Source organism: Plecotus auritus (genome assembly GCF_963455305.1).
Source record: "Plecotus auritus genome assembly, chromosome: 4".
Taxonomy (NCBI): Eukaryota; Metazoa; Chordata; class Mammalia; order Chiroptera; family Vespertilionidae; genus Plecotus; species Plecotus auritus.
In genome coordinates this window covers 163,244,714-163,260,856 of record NC_137775.1, presented here as the reverse complement: position 1 = coordinate 163,260,856, position 16,143 = coordinate 163,244,714, and positions in this window count along the sequence as shown.

Sequence of the window (16,143 nt, the reverse complement as noted above, 5' to 3'; positions counted from 1 at the left end):
TGAAACTATGTTATTGTAACCTGGACCAAAATTATTAGGTGAAAACTTTCACCTATGATTTTTCTGCTAAATACGATAGAATAATTATCTGCTGAGTTGTTTCACCACTTTGTCCATTTTCATGGCTTTGCTTCCCTAATTAAAAGACATTGCCAGCTACTATTTCCACTGAGCATTTCCCACCATCACTTGCCATGCAAAATGTCTAAAACTGTGCTCAAGATCTTCCCTCCAGTAGCAACACTTCCAAACTTCTCTATTTCCGTTAATGACTTTCTTCCAGTCTCCTCAACTTGAGATCCTGGAGACATCTTGTATTTCTTTCTGTCTCATCCAGCATATCTACCAGGCACACATCCTTTCATTCCCAAAGCCTCTTGACTCCTTCCCAACTTTTTCTGTTCCACGGCCAGCATAAAAGACTGGACTCTCATTATCTCATATTTTGAAAATTTTAGAAGACTACAGGCTGGTATGTCAGCTTCATTCCTCCCCATTACATTCTAGTCTTCATAACTCTGTCAGATTAGCTTTCTTAGATTCAATTTTCACTAAGCCATATATATATATATATATATAAAAGCCTAAGCGACCAAATGATAGAACGACCAGTTGACCGGTCGCTATGACGCACATTGACCACCAGGGGGCAGATCAATGCAGGAGCTGCCCCCTGGTGGTCAGTGTGCTCCCATAGCCAACCTCCTGCAGCTGGCCAACCTCCTGTGGTCCCTCCCCCTGCCGGCTGGCCCCAATGGCCCCTATCGGGGAGGCCAACCTCCTGCGGCCCCAATTGGCCCTGATTGCCAGTCAGGCAGAGGGACCCCTCCCGTGCATGAATTCGTGCACCGGGCCTCTAGTTCCAATATAAAACGACTTCCTACTGTCCATAAAATGAACATTAAATTCCTAAATCCGTCATTCAAGGCCTTCCATAATTTGCCTGTATTACTCTGTAGTTCTAACTCTAACTCCTCCCGCTAACCAACTCCCATTCTAGTCAGACAGGTGCTCACTGGGCTCCCCAGGCCTTGATTGCTGAATCACATTTTCCTCAATGCCAGAAAATCCATGCACATACAATTAAGCTTTTTTTGCAAATGTGACTACTGCCCTTTGCAATAAGGGTTGAAGTAAAGAAAAAGAAGACATTAAATGCTAAAACGAAAAATGTTTATTTTTACTTATTAGGGTAAAAATTAGAGATGAGAGGTATATAAAGAAAATAAAAGTAGGCATAGTGGTGTATCTCCTACACTTTATAGAATGAAAATCAGAAGGTTTGAGCGGTTAGGCAATATGCCCAACTTTCTATAGTCCTACCAAGTCCTAGTCCAAGATCCCCTCATTTAAGTCTTATTCCAATTTGCCAAGCTGCTTTTCCAAACAAAATGAGTACTTGAATAAATACAGAGTGGGGCAAAAGTAGGTTTACAGTTGTTTTTATGAAAAATGATACAATAATTAATCAATAATAATACAAGAATACACTGTGTTTCAAGTACTCACAACTGTAAACCTACTTTTGCCCCAACCTGTACATGCTTACAGAATGTATTAAAATTTTAGGACATTTTTTTGGTTTCAAATGGTTATTCATGACTTATGATACTAGTACTCATTTAGAGTGACCTACTGAACCTAATGAAGAGTTAGAGAAATCCAAGGTGTTACTATTTTCAAGATGGAATTGTCAACCTGCAATCCAAGACATTGCAATTGGTTACTGAATACAAGCTATACTAATTTCAGATCTTCAAGGATTTTTATTCTTCCAGGCGTCCTCACACTACGGCCCGCGGGCCACATGCGGCCCGCCGAGGACATTTATCCGGCCCGCTGGGTGTCGCTGCCTGTCCTGCTTAGCAGCCAACTCATCCCGGGCCCGCAGTGCGCATAGGAATTTGTTCATAGTTTTCTTTTTAAACTATAGTCCGGCCCTCCAACAGTCTGAGGGACAGTGAACTGGCCCCCTGTTTAAAAAGTTTGAGGACCCCTGTAGGCAGTCATAGAATATAAACTAAATGAGTTTTCAAGAGTTATATCATGTAGTTTTTGAGTCAAGAAACATTTTGTCTAAGTATGCAAGGAAATTTCAAATAATTTATCTTTCAGCGCCTCTTCTGTTTCAGCCATGCGTCTGTGAAATGCTAAATACTGACTCTCTTATAATGCCCTTCTTGGGAAAACTGTCTTGAGTTGCAATGGCTGGTTCTGAATTTGAGTGAAACCCGTCTTACTAATCCTGGTCTACAAACGTTTGGACCTCTGAAAAGACTGGACAGAAGGAGGCTGACCTCCTGTGAATTAGTGTAGCAAAAAATTCTAACCAATTTCAGCATTCCATTTTGAATGGTAATGTATGGACCTAATCACATTCTCTCCCTCTTAGAAAGTAAGATGCCTTGTGAACTAAGAGAATTTAGGCATGACTCCAATTTTCCATGAGACCTGGCCTGCTGTACACCCCAGTCTTGGACAAACCCAGAATAACTCTATGACTCAGAAGATAAACTCTTGGGCTACCGTACATGTTGGCATGTCCTTTCACAGAACCTCCACTGCCAAAGGTGACCCGAGTTTAAATTTTCTTTGCATCTCTAAGGTGCCTAACAAATAGATCTTATGTAAACTGCATGCATTTTAAAAATGAACAAAATAATATAAACTACTTGTACTCTTTTTGCATCCCTGGAATTAATATATATTTTCATATTAATTTCTATTTCCCCATCCTTCATCCGAGAAACCAGGAATAGAACTCACCATTGTGAAGTAATTCTGAATAGTATGTTTATATACCCCCTATGTGTGCATGTGTGTATAGCAGTCTATTAACCTTGACTAGAGAGTCTCTTGGAATAAGTTATCAGCTAGAAATCATCACAAACTTCTTTTTTTAAATTGAAGGCCTGAAGTACCATTTGGAGCTCTGCAGCAATGATTTACTAAAAGCTACCTAAAAGTTTGAAAGCACTAATTGTGTTAGAAGGTATTGAACCTGACATCTATATTGACAAATAAACTGACGTAGAAATTGTACCACTTTTTGAAAGAAAATATCATAAATTACTAATTTAAAATATAGAATCTCAATGTATACATAGATAATTATGACTTAGAAGGATAAAGTTTGCTGATTTTCCTTTGCAAGAGTGATTTTAATTTTTAACTTTAAATATTTCTATAATAGTTTTAAAAACTTGATATTTTGTTAATATCCAGATTACATTTAATAATTTTTCCATTTTATAACTTCTACTACAGTGGTTCTCACACACAAAGTGAATATGAATTTCATGGAGTGTTTATTAGAAATGTAAATTTCCTAGGTCACAGGTCTGAGCCAGACCTAAGGGACCCAGGAATACTGCACGTTTAATAAGCAGTCCATTTGACAGTGACGCAGGTGGTCAGAGGACAAACCTAGTATTATATACTGAATGCCCAAAACCTGCTCTTATAATAGCAGTAAATGATAATAATCTTGCAGTCACTATTGTTTCTTCTCTTCTCTCATAACTCACATTCAGTCCAATAGTAAAGTGTTAAAATATATCCATAATCCTGCCAGTTGTTCCCACTTCCACAATTACCACCCTGGACCATTCACCATCATCTCTCACCTTGATTTTTACTTGGTCTCTCTGCTTCTACCCTTGCCTTCTCAGAGTATATTCTCTACAGCAGTCAGACTGATCCTTAAAAAATGGAAATCACATCGTGTCGTTTTTCTACACAAAATCCTTTATTAGCATTTCGTATCATTCAGAGTAAACGCCTACAAGCTCATAACACGTACCAAATCTGGTCTCTGATCTTATCTACCCTCTCTGCCTTACTGAGTCTGACCTAGCCACATTGGCCTACTTGGTGTTTCTTCAAAAAGCCAAGCAGGTACCCAACCCAGAGTCTTTGCACTTGCTATTCCCACTGCCTGAAATGTTCTTCCCCAGATAGCTCGCTTTCTAATCCTTTCTGCATAATTATCGTCTTCTCAAAGAAGGCTGTTCTTGAACACTCTATTAATGTGTCCTCCTCTCATATTTATCCCCTTCACTTTCTGTTATCACTTTCTAAAACGATACTAGTTGGATGTTAGACCTACTCCATTCCTTGTCTGGCTTCATTTGTTATTTATTTATTTTTTATTTCACAGCACTTATTACTACCTGACATAATTTATCTCTCTCTCTCCAATCTCATGCCATAAGTACCCGTAAAACAGAACTTTGTTTAATTTGTTCATTGTTATATCCCAAAAGTCTGGCACATGGTAGGTGCTCAATCAATATTTATTTAAAGAACAAATGAATATTTTACTCCTCTCTCTCCCTTTGCTTTAATGTTTACTTAAATATTAACTAAATCTTTCTGTAGTAATACTACCCATCATTCTTTGGTAGTCCTCCAAATCAATTAATATTCTATTCTAATGATGGAAAATCATTGTTATTTGTTCCTTTCCCCCTAATTCTGGAGCAGTGCTGTTCCATAGAACTTTCCATAATGACTATCTACAGTGTGTTTATGAGATGACCACATTAGTATATACGTTCATCATGTAGATTCTACACTAATATGGTAGCCACTAGCCACATGTGATTATTGCACAGTTCAAATGTGGCTACTGCAACTAAGGGACTGGATTTTATATTTAATTTTACTTTAAAAAGCTACATGTAGCTAGTAGCTATATTGGACAGTATAGTTTTGAATAATATAATTTTTAGTGTTCCAATTACCCATTTCATAATTTTACATTTTTATTTTTTTAAAAAAATTCTTTATGGTAACTTAAGGTTATTTTCTTGACCATGAAGCAAGTAGCTTCATATTCTCATTTAAAAATTTTCACTGGTTTCTTTCCAGTTTAAACTTACATTTACTTTGAAATGTGTTGTGTGCATTTCAAATAGTAATATATAAATAAGGTAACCGGAACGTTTTAATAAAAGGAATGAAATGTAACTTTCATCATAAAATTTAAAACAGGGAAATTCATTTTAGTGGATGTTTTTTGGTTACTCAAAAGCCATTCCTGCCCTGGCTGGTGTGACTCGGTTGGGTGTTGGCCTGTGCACTGAAGGGTTGTCAGTTCAATTCCAGGTCAGGGCACATGCCTGGCTTGCTGGCTATATCCCCATAAGGGGGCATACAGGAGACAGCCAATCAATGTTTTGCTCTTACATCGATGTTTCTCTCTCTTTCTCCCTTTCCTTTCTTATCTCTTAATCAATAAAGAAAAAAAAACAATTTTAAAAAATCTAAAAAAAAAAAAAAAAGCCATTCCCAACCTGCTTCTCCTTTGTAACCTCCCATGATAGAAGCTAGAAACACAAAAACACAAATACTTTCCGAGCCTCCTTTGCAGCAATGACTGACCATGTGACCAGATATGACCCATGAGATACATGTAGATATTTATTAGGAAAATATTTGGTATTCTGACAAAAAAGGAACAGACAATAGAATACTACTCAGCAATAAAATGTCCAATCTCTTGATATATATATATGAATGACATGGGAGAATCTGAAAAGTATTATGTTGAGTGAAAAAATCCAAACTATTGTACATATTGTGTGGTTTCATTTTTTATCAAATTCAAGAAGATAATTTAAGTTTTACTGATAAAAATCAGAACTATAGTTGCTTCTGGGTGGGTGAGGAGATTGGTTGAAAAGGAGCACAAGGGAACTTTCAGGGGTGATGGAAATATTCTGTGTGTTGATTTATGAGATAACCACATTAGTATATACATTCATCAACACACATTGATCCTCCTTGAAACACTTGAGACACTTCTTCACTTGACTGCGGGACACATAACATTTACCTAGTTTTCCTCTTAACTTTCTGGCTGCTCCTTTTCTGTATTTTCTACTGATTCCTTTCCAGCTCTTTGACCTTTAATTAAGGGAGTGCCTCAGTTCTTGGACTTTTGTATCTACTCACTCCATGGATGATCTCATCTAGGCACATGACTTTAAATACCCTGGGTGTACTGATGACTCTTAAATTTATATCTCAGCTTGGAATTCTTCCTAGACCCTCTGTTTGATATCTCCATTTGGTATCTCAAATTTAATATGATCAAAACTGAGCTTTTGGTATATGCCCTCCAATCTTTTCCTCCAACAGGCTTTCCCACCTCAGTTAAAGGCAACTCCTGTCTTCTGTTTTTGAAGGTCAGAAAACGGAGTCATGCTTGATTCCTCTCTTTCTCTCCCACTTCACATCCAGTAAGTCAGCAAACACTGTTGCTGTGTCTTTATAATATGCCCAGAATTTGACCATTTCTCACAATGCCACCACAGTGGTCCAAGCCACCATTACTTTTCACCTGGATTAGTGCAATAGCATTCTAAGTGCTTACCCTACCTTTGCCCTCAGGTGATTCTTTAACCAATTACCAAAAGTCAGTGCAGTCACATTTCTGCTCAAAAACTCTCCAAAAGCATATCATCTCTTTTAGAATAAAAAGCCGAGTACTTACAAGAGCTGGCTCCATCTAACTGTTCTGAGCGCATTGTCTTTTACATTTTTCCTCATTCACTTTGCTCTAACCATGCTGGATTCCTAATTGTTCATTAAACAAGACAGAAGGGTCTGTGCACTTAGAGTTCTCTATGCCCAACCTGGTCATCCCCCGTGGATATCAGCATGGCTTGCTTCCTCACTTCTTTCAAGTCTTCATTCAAAGTTCCCTTCTAAATTAGGCCTTTCTTACCCAAATTTCTAATCCTTCTCTGCTCGAGTACTTATCACTATCTAATATACTATATGTTTTATTTATCTTGCTCATTATTTGTGCCCCTCCACAAGAATGTAAGCTCCACAAAGGCAGGGATATATACCTTTCTTTTTTCAATGCTATTATCTCTAGTCTGTACAACAGAACCTAGCACAGTAATAGCTGCTCAATAAATATCTGTGAATGAATGCATGTAGTTTTTATAAAGGCTCCCATAGGTCAAGAAACAGATTCAGCAGTTAGAAGGGTACCATGCTTCTCACCAGCAACATTGGAAGCTGAAAGACAAGAGACCAGTGTCATAAAAAAGTATAGGGGAAAATGATTCCCAGCCTTCCCGGATTCTGAGGCAAACTGTGATGGAGGGTAAATTAAAGGCACTTCCAGATTTTCAGAATTTCAAAAATATTGTTCTTATGAATTCTTTCTTAGGAAGCTACCAGCTGATAGACTCCCCTAAAATGAGGGGGAAACCCCACAAAGTGGGAAGATATAGGTTCCAGCAAACAAGAATTCAACACAAGAGTAGAGGCAAAGGGAAAACTTAGCATAATAATTATAGTAAAATTCTAGGCTGTCACCATGCAGAAGGTCTGGAAAGTGACAAATACAAACAGAAGCAAGAGGACCTGGATTATAGAGGAATGTTGCTGAGAAAACAACCACAACAGAAAAAGACTTCTACAGTCCTATAGTTCATGAAACAATTAGCAATAGGTAAATAGAAAACAAAACAACACTATGTGGCTTAGTTATTATAAGCAATATTTGCATGGTCATAATAATGTAAAAAAATAGTAAAAATGATTTGCCCAAAATTGTAAGGTATGTAGAAAAGAATGTGGAAAAGTTATGTGCAGGAGCCAAAATCAAAATTTTCATAGTAAGAAGTTGATATATAAACATCTAAAATGTAATAATAAAAATAGCAATGTAATCATATTATTTAGAACTATGAATATAAATAGCTAAAGGAAGAGAAAAAGAGAGTTGAAAGAACTTGCTTCTGAAGAATGAGTGTGAGAGACCGAGTGAGATAGGACCTTCAGACTCTCCTATTCTTCATTCTAAGCTTTGCAGTAGTATTTGATTTTTTAGGTTATATAAATGCAATTTCAATAGAGTAAAAATAAAATTTAAGAAGGCCATGTAAAATGAAGACATATTGTACTAATATAAATGTCATTTAGAGTTATAGAGGTCATAAAGGAATTAAACACAAATGCTAAAAGACAATGGTTACCTCTGAAAAGCGGGATTGGGGGCTGACTTTTCATGACCATAGGCATGATTGCTTTCACAATGAAAACAAATGAGTAAGACCAAACCACTATACAGGCTGGCACATCAGATATCTGTGAGAAGGGGATAGTACTGAAAATGGTGAATTAGCCTCCTTTCAATAAGCTCACTTTGACAGAACTTGTATGCTAACAGAAAGAAGTTACTATTTCGAGAAAATGAACATTTTTGCTTTAACGGGATGTTACAATGATTTGACATTATAAAAACTCAATCTAGTATCTTAATATCAAGGAAAGGTGCCTGTTGGCTTAATAGGAGTTACCCAAATACTAAAATTCAAAATTGTCCACTTGAATCCAAAAGACCTTCCTGGACAACTTAATATTCTTGGGATTTTGTTCTAATCTTATGTCAGGAGCAAATTTTCCTTAATACCCAGTGGAGCCATTTGAATCTAACACAGAAATAGCAAATAAACAGGAATGATAGGTAAGTATATGGTCAAGACTTCCATGTGCACCATGGTGGGCTGCATGAAACCCACTTATTAAAAGCATTGAGGTTACCCAGGGGGAAATATCTGTTTTTATTTTTCAAGATACTTAGACAAAAATTTAACAGCATCCCTCAAGAATTCATTAAAATATTTTTTTCTTTTAAAATGTTTTTAGCCCTAACCAGTTTGACTCGGTGGATAGAACATCTGCCTGTGGACTGAAGGGTCCTGGGTTCAATTCCGGTCAAGGGCATGTACCTTGGTTGTGGGCTCGATCTCCAGTAGGAGGCAGCTAATTGATGTTTCTCTCTTATTGATGTTTCTAACTCTCTATCCCTCTCCCTTCCTCTCTGTAAAATAATCAATAAAATATATTTTAAAAAATGTTTTTATTACAGGCCCTGGCCAGGTAATGCCTCCAGATACAACAAGGTTGCAGGTTCAATCAATCCTTGGTCAGGGCACATTCAAGAATCAACCAATGAATGCATAATAAGTGGAACAATAAATCTCTCTCTCTCTCTCTCCTCTATCTCTTTTCCTCTTTCAAATCAATTTTATAACATTTTTAAAAATAAAATGTTTTTATTAATATTTTAATACATACAAATAATGTAACTCATGCATAAGGGATAAAGGATGGTGATACAATGAGCACCAGTCAACCTACCACTCAGTTCAAGAACTGGACCATTACCAATACCACAGTAGTAACTCCCTTAGTTCTCCGCCCACATTGCTAAAATGGCATTCTCTATAGCTAACTTCAGTACTTGCTGTTATGATTAAAATTAATTTCCTCTGGCTCTATTCTCTCATTTCTACTATTTTATACGTTTATAAAGCCTTTTTCATTTTATAAATAACATAGTATCTGGTCTTCTGGTAAAGATTAATTATATCTTCAAGGGCTTTTTTTCCTAAAAGAATTTTAAGATGTACTTCCAGAATAGCTATTAGTAAATTTGAGGGCCAATTTTGAGTTTTATAACATTATGATAACTATTATTGTAAAACAAATTTTTAAAAAGCCATAATCTGATTATATATTACCTTGTTTTATGTATTATGCAAGTCCCGTATACACCATGCAACATTTCCATTCTTCATTATTATTGACAATAACTCTTTATTACTTTTAATAAAGCATTACCAATAGAAATAAAAAGATTTAATAGTTTTCATGATGATGGTTTTCTTGCTTGTCAACAAACCATGAAATGGTTATTATAAAATGTCAGATTACTATCTCTTACTTTGTTTTCTATCTTTCAAATGCTGGAGTTTCCTAGCATTTATAATGTGAAAATAATATACTTGTTCTTTTATTCCTTTTAGAGTACAAATATGAAGTGGATCTTAGAAAAAAACCATTGCTTCCTTCTTATATATTACTGTTGGGAGTGAAAATTGGTACAGTTTTCATGAAGGGCAATTTTGTTTAATTTGTCAAAATTAAAAATGCTCATACTCTTTGACCCATTTCAATTTTAGGTTTTCATTCTACAGATAATGTTGAATTTGTGCAAATGAAGTATTTGCTGCAGCCTATTTGTAATGGTAAAGGGTGGGAAACATTTTAAATGCTCATTATTATGAGACTGTTAGATGAATTATGGTATACTCATACAATGGATTACCACATAAACAGTAGCTTGAATGATGACTTTTATATGTACTGATTTGGAACAATTTTTAAGAGTAAAAACTCAAGAATAGAAGAGTATATATGGTATGCTACTTTTTTGTGTGGAAGGAGAGAAAGAGAGGAAATTTATACATGTATGTTGGCAAATGCATGGATTATCATTGGAAGAATCTCCAAGAAACTGGGTACAGTGTTGGCTTCAGACAGGGAAATTGGGTAATTGAGAAAAAGGAGAGAGACTTAAGTTTTTACTGTATATTTTTTTGTATCTTTGTAGCATATGTATGTAAATCTTTCTTTATATATACATATATGTACACATGTGTATATAATTTTAACAACTAAAAGGACTATAGCCTCATTTCCTGAAAGAAATACACCGTCTGATATCATTTCCTCATTTCCCTTACATCCCTTGAAGAGGACTGAAGTTTTTCTATTGACAAAGAACAGATATTTCTACCTTTACAACTGGCCTGCACAATAATTGCTAAGTAATAAGAGGAGACTTGGACTTCTTAACTCCAACATTTTTTAAGTGTTTGGCTTTGTAAACATGCCAATGTAGTTGGGCCTCTGCAATCTAAAGAGAAGTAGAGATTTCATAGTTGTAAAAGTAGAAAAGAATTCCCTTTGGAGGTTTGAACTGTTTGTGGTTCACATTAAAATAACTGACCGGTAGCTTCAATGTATTATGCACACAGTCTCAGAATGATATCCTAGCATAAGACTATAATTAAATCTCTGAAAATGGTTGAGTTTGCACCATATACAATATAGAAAATGTTACAAAATGTGCACTATCTATGTAAAACACTTAGAGATGAGTGTCAGTAGATTTGAACATCTTATTCAAAACTTTAAAACAAGTTTTTATACTTTAAAATAATGAAATAACATATCCACTAGAAAAAATATTAAAATTTCCATACCAAAAAAAAAAGAATTACAAAGATCTCATAATGTTTTGTAAAATGCTATCTTGCTTATAGGTGAAGACTGCCTCCAATCTTGTATTTTATGGTCATTCCATTTACTGTCAATGAGAAACAAGAAAAGTAATTCCTTTAAAACAGTGGTTCTCAACCTTTCTAATGCCATGACCCTTTAATACAGTTCCTCATGTTGTGGTGACCCCCAACCATAAAATTATTTTCGTTGCTACTTCATAACTGTAATTTTGCTGCTGTTATGAATCCTAATGTAAATATCTGTGTTTTCCGATGGTCTTAGGCGACCCTGCTAGTGGTTCTCAACCTGTGGGTCACCTAAGACCATTGGAAAACACAGATATTTACATTACAATTCATTAACAGTAGCAAAATTACGGTTATGAAGAAGCAACGAAAATAATTTTATGGTTGGGGGTCACCACAACATGAGGAACTGTATTAAAGGGTCGCGGCATTAGAAAGGTTGAGAACCACTGCTTTAAAAGAACTCTCAAGGACACTGGAAGAAAATTTATACAGTCATATGCATTCCCACAGCACAGGTATAAATGCATGCAGATCAGATCAGTGCCAATTCACTAATAATTTCCCTTCACCATTCCCAGGAATTCATATCCGCTTCTCCTCTAAAGATGTTGAAATGACTGTGCAGTCATACAAACAGACTGGCATTTGATCCCCTAGAATGACTGTAATAATACATACCCCCCGGAGAAGGATGTCTTTGTTTCCTGGATCTTGGAGTCGTACAACATATGGTCTGACAGATTTTAAGCTCCAAGTATCTAATTTTAGACATGATGATTCTTCACCCTTATCTTTTAATAAAAGAGAAAGTATTTGTTGAACTAAGACCTACTTTCACAATAGCACTTGAGCTAGAAAGCTAAGTGAGTTCGTCAGCTTAGAAAGTTTGGTGAGATAAATAATTTAGTCTGTAGGAGTAATATGTCTACAGAAGAAATTTAAGTAGGGGTTAGGTAATGCAGGTAATTAATTAAATGATCTTAGGATATCTGATTCACAATGACTAATTTAAATATGTACTAAAAATACATACAGATCACAAATCATGATTGTGATATTCTCAAGGGCAATATAGAACATGTACTTTATTACAAATAGAGAAAAATTTAATTGTTTTATGTGCTTTAAAACAATCTCTCTCCTCTCTCTTTTGTCTTTTGCTAGTGTTCACAGAGAATCACAGTTCTTGGTCAAAATAGAGAATGGAATCAAGCTAAGGTTTATATTGAATGTCGGGAAAAATGAACATATTTTAGAGTACTTATCTAATTAGACAAATATTTGAATTTAAAAAACACCTTTCTGAGAAAAATTCTAAACATTATAATGGGGACTGCAAGTTTTGCATGTCAATTACCATGACAGTCTTCAGAGATTATCATAGCAATTAAGTGGGTATAAGGGATGCTGTGCCATGATATTCTCCTTGGCACTAGGGAAAGTCATATATAGTAGATTCTCCTGTACTAAAGAACAGCATAACTCGCTCCATCTCACTGATGGCTGGGAAGTCATAAATCTTATCAACAGAAACAGATGTCATTAAAATCTGCCCTCACTTATTTCTCTCCTTTGGCAAATCTTGAGGTCTGCTCCCGGTGACACTGGAAAAGCAGACTTCTTAATTAAGGGAATGCCCAGCGTGGTGCTAGTTATATTCATGCAGTCCTCAATTTACAGACGAGTTGGGGTCTAAAACTTTGGTACTCGGAGTAGAATTTTCAGTTAAGACAATGTTATAGCTGGCGCTGATGTCCTGAGAATAACTCACAAAATCGTGTTATTAAAAAATAGCACAAGAAAAATAGTAAAAATCTAATTTGTAAAACAAGTATCAAAGCAGAAAGCAACAAACTGATTAAAAATAACATTTATGTTGAATTCTGCTTTCTGAAGAAAAGGTTTCATTTGAGAAGAATGAGAGAATATAGACTTCTGTGGGAACTGTGAAGAATTTTTATTAGTACTTTTATGGACTCTAGAGGTTCTTTTTACATCAAAATTTCACTTTAAAAAAATCTATCTTCCCTTTTCTCCGTTTTAAATGCACCACTGATACTAACTAGTCGTTTGCAGTCATGGTGGGGGCAGGTTTGTGAAAATGGATCAAGGGAGAGAAAGAGATTCAGGAATTAACTAGGTACAAGTTAAAAGAAGAAAGGAAAATGAGATTAAAGATGAGAAGTCTTTGGGGAAGAGTTATTAAAGTATCACTGACAGAGGTGTATGTAGTGAAATAAAGAGAAACGTCGGTCAGCTTGACTTAGGCATGACTGAGAGATGTTAGGTCAGATAATTTCCTATCCATGCCTGTCACCAGGTGACACTATTTAATTAGGACAACTTTGTTCCCATGGTTTGAGCAGGAAACAGGGGGAAGGGGTAAAGGAAATGGGAGGGCATTAGAGTAAACACCTGCTGTTTTGCCTGCCCAGCAACTGTTTTCCCTTCTTTAACGCCCCATGTTCCTTTGGGATAGGGGCTTAATCACAAGGAACAACAACAGCCTGTAATTATTGGAATCGAGAGTCTAGGTCACAGTGGGATTAAGCCCTGAGCTGCTAAACTGCTAGCCTAATGCTCCTTGAATTTTTCCTGGCTGGGAACACAATTGGCCCCAGAACCTGAGTGGGGCTTTAACCAGCAGGTGAAAATTAAGAAACTCCAGTTTCAAAGGTGCAGTAGTTCTTAATTCTAGCTATACATTAGACTCATCTACTGAGGATTTTTAAAAAGAATTAGACCAATGTCAGGGCCTTATGTCAAACCAAGTACATCAGAATCTCTGGGGGCAGAGAGTTGGGCTTCCGTGTGGTTAAAAAGCTCTCTAGGTGATGCTAACGTGCAGCCAGGATTGAGAACAACAGACGTGAGGAATACAGAGGTGAAAGAGTCAAGTGTCCTGCTTGTGGGTGAAGATGTAGAGGGGAGCTCTAAGGGCAGCTCTGGAGTAGGGGACATTGCATGATCAGCTGACTTGCCTACTGGAAGTGGGACTTGGGGCATTCGGGGAAGCAGGAGGATTTGGCTGTTTAGTAGATGCTGGAGTCAGAAGTGTAGTGGGGAAGGCTGGAGGGCAGCAAGGCGTGGCTTCTCAGGCTTTGCTGCTTTATTTAGGTGTTTATTTGACAAGCAGCACCCATCTCCTATCTCCCCTTCTCAGTGTCTAAACAAAGGTAGCAGTCATTTAAAATTTACCAGAATCTAGCCCAACCTGCGTGACTCAGTGGTTGAGCGTTGACCTACTGATACGTGGCGTTTGGGGCTCAGAATCTTCCCCTTGTGGGTTCTTGCCCTATGGAGTTTGAAGAATAAAGTCGCGGACTGAAAGGCTTCTTTAGTAAAAAATGTGGAAGTTTATTGGAAGCGTATACAAACTCCTCTTGTGCAGGGGTCCCCAAATGGAAAAACCTGTTCTTTCTCTAATGGGAAAAAAGCAATCCTGGAGGAGTCTCTTTGTCTCCAGGTTTATAAAGTCTGCAGCTCTTTGTCTGAACATGACCCTTTCTAATTGGACCCTTCCTTAATTTATGACCCTTGTGCTTTCATAATTGGTCACTCTTCTGCAGAGTGTCAGTTTCAAAGCCCAAAGCCCACGTGGTGCCCCCCTCTTCTCTCTCCCTTATCTTATGACATTTCTCTATCCTCTATGAAAGTATGTTTCCCTCTTCCTCGTATCTTGTGAGTTCTCTATCCTCTGTGAAAGTAAGAGAAGCACTGGAGCCCGTCACATATGCATTCCTCTCCCATGGACGCTGCCCCCCCACCCCGCCCTTTTCCCTAAAACTGCCTGTCCTGTCTCTAAAATTCCTTTCACTGTGAACCAGGAGGTCACAGTTTGATTCCTGATCAGGGCACATGCCTGGGTTGCTGCTTGACCTCTGGGGCGGGGGGTGGGGGGGTGGGCATGCAGGAGGGAGCTGATGGATTAATGATTCTCTCTCATCACTGATGTTTCTATCTTTCTCTTTCTCCCCTCCCCTCTGAAATCAATAAAAATATATTTAAAAAATAAAATTTATCAAAATCTACTCTTTTTGCACTGAGAGTGCTTAGGATAGGAGGAAGAATGAGCCATCTTGCGATCATAAATCTACCACCTCAGTACAAAGGATAGCAAACCTCCACTCTGTAGATTCAGGTGCTGGAAGGGACCTCTGATATCATCTAGTTCAACACTTTTGTTTGGGACGTGAATATCTTCACTGGAGATATGCAGGGAGTGTTTCTTATGCTTCATTGTTTCTCTGGTGCTCACAAGGTAGATGCATAGATATTAAAAAACCAACTCAATGAATAAAATTTTCATGTGAGAAAGCTGAGTTGCATAGTAAGTCACTCATTTCACTCATTCATTCATTCATTCACTTAATACAAATAAAAACAGAAAGTTTTAGGTATCCATGAGAATGAATGTACAGCAGGGTCACTATAGTTAATAACAGTGTATGCTTAAATTTTGCTAAGAGAGTACATCCTAAGTGTTTTGCCGCATACATAAAATACTGATAACTATGTGAAGTGATGAATGTACTAATTAGCTTCATTGTGGTAATCACTTAGCAGTGTACAGGTATATCAATTATCCTGTTGTACACCTTAAATATACACAAAAATTATTTGCCAATTACCATCAATAGAGCTGTAAAAAATAAAACTAGCAAACAATTGTAATATACTCATAATTTTTACTTTCATTTAAGAAAATGTAGGTTTTTTTTTTTCCTATAATGGATCATTTGGTATTTTACAAATAAAAATACTTTTTTTGAAGTTGGAAAAAAGGGAAATATAAGAAGCTAGAGTATTACTGATAATGTTAGAAATATAAGTAAATTGAATTCAACCATCATTTTAATGCACTTACTAGGGAAGGCATTGTATTAGTTGCTATAGAGTTTAGCTGAGTTTAATTATTAAGGACCCAGGATCTGGATTCAATTTCTGGTTTGATTTCTGGGTTTGATTTCTGGTTCCTACTTGCTGGCTGTGTGATATGGAACTATTTATTTAATCT